This window comes from Notothenia coriiceps, unplaced genomic scaffold (assembly GCF_000735185.1).
Source record: "Notothenia coriiceps isolate Sejong01 unplaced genomic scaffold, NC01 NC01_scaffold00036323, whole genome shotgun sequence".
In the NCBI taxonomy this organism is placed as follows: Eukaryota; Metazoa; Chordata; class Actinopteri; order Perciformes; family Nototheniidae; genus Notothenia; species Notothenia coriiceps.
In genome coordinates, this window is record NW_011369024.1 from 882 (window position 1) to 2,430 (window position 1,549).

At 39.8% G+C, this 1,549-nt stretch overlaps 1 long non-coding RNA gene across 1 annotated transcript; it reads left to right on the plus strand.

Moving 5' to 3' along the window:
* Window positions 1-726: 726 nt before the first annotated feature.
* LOC104963520 (uncharacterized) lies at window positions 727-1,433 on the plus strand. Its single transcript, XR_800326.1, has 2 exons — window positions 727-767; window positions 1,249-1,433. It is a non-coding gene; the product is annotated as an uncharacterized lncRNA (long non-coding RNA).
* Window positions 1,434-1,549: the final 116 nt, after the last annotated feature.

Consider the following 1,549-nt stretch of genomic DNA (forward strand, 5'->3'; position numbering starts at 1 on the left):
ACTGAAGCCAAACTAATTAGCTAAATACATTTGTTTGCATGGTTGAACTGGTAAAAACATGCTGGTAAAAGCAGATTGTGAATTAAGTCCCAACACTGTAGCAGTGTAAAGGGAAAAAAACACCAAAACCTTGAGCATGTTGGTTAAACAAATATATAAAACATGCGGACCAGTTGCCTTGAAAATATGATTAATTCTCCCAACATGTGCTCATGAAACATTTGGCTGAATGAAATCATTACTTCAAAGTGCAAAAAACTAATTCAAATATAAAATCCCATGCAGATGATGTCATTTGTTATGGCTGTATGCGAGGACACTGGCCACGAACGGCTGTGAGTCAAACATTCTGCGGTATCATGTGGTAAAGTGACCTACATAAGATCACACTCAGAAGAGTGTGAGAGAGACATATTGGCAAGAGTAAGCCTTTAGTTTATGTAAGTCCATTTGATCTGAGATGAGAAGTATGTTTTGGATGTCTTTTGGGGATGAAATTGGATCAACTGGAGATGAGGTCTGGACCTCATCATTATTGTAAGGCACCAAGGGATGACTATGATATCCTCAAAGGACCTTATCGCGGCTGCTACATGTTTTAAAAATGTTAGCAAATTTCACCTGTTTCTTTCAGAATGAGGCGAAAAAGTATAAAACAAGGTGAAAATCACTACAAGTCTGGGCATATTGAGAGCTGTACATACACGAAAGAGGAGTTAGTCGGTTCTGTAAGAGCCAGCATGCGGGACCGGCTTTACAAGGTTTCAGTGAGTAATATGAGTGCAATGTTTAACGTTAATGTCAGCTAGCTAACATTAGCTAACAAGGTACAATAACGTGTTTTGTTTTAGCAACTAGTTTCCTCCTTAAGAACTTCGTGGTCTCTGTGTATGCTGTGGATAACATTAGTGTTCACAAGAACAAGATACACTCCCGTGTTTTGTTTTAGTTGCTCTTAGATTGAAGCGGCCAGTTTTATATCGACTATATGTGTGATCTCCTTTTACATCTCGTTGTGTCATTTGAGTTTATTTGCTGTGTGTAGATTCAAGGATTTTGGTTATCTTGTCAATTTGTTTGGTTATCTAGGCACAGCTGTGTGTGACTCCCTCTGGTACACTGGTATGTGTTTTCCTAATGTAGAGAGCATTGATTAATTAATAAACTACACACTGACTCTAGATCCTGACCAAATCCTTTTTTGTTGATCAAATGTTTTTCAAAAATGTATTGTATATTATATAACAGCTGCACATCACAGACCGGAGTCTCTGCTACTGTGGACCACGAAGGAGGCGATCATCATCCCCATCCCCAAAGACCCTGCATGGCATGGAAATCTCCTCCTCCTGGAACAATTCTACACCCAGCATATGCTCCCTGTGTTGGCCAGTAGAGAGGAGGACATTTAAATAAACATACTCTTAACACCATCGGACTCTGCGTTGTGTTTCGTATGTGTGATGGGGTGTTATGCAGAGGGGAGGAAAACAGGACACAGCAGATTGGGATTGAAGTGGAGATGCTGAGCAGTTATTTAATTGTTGCA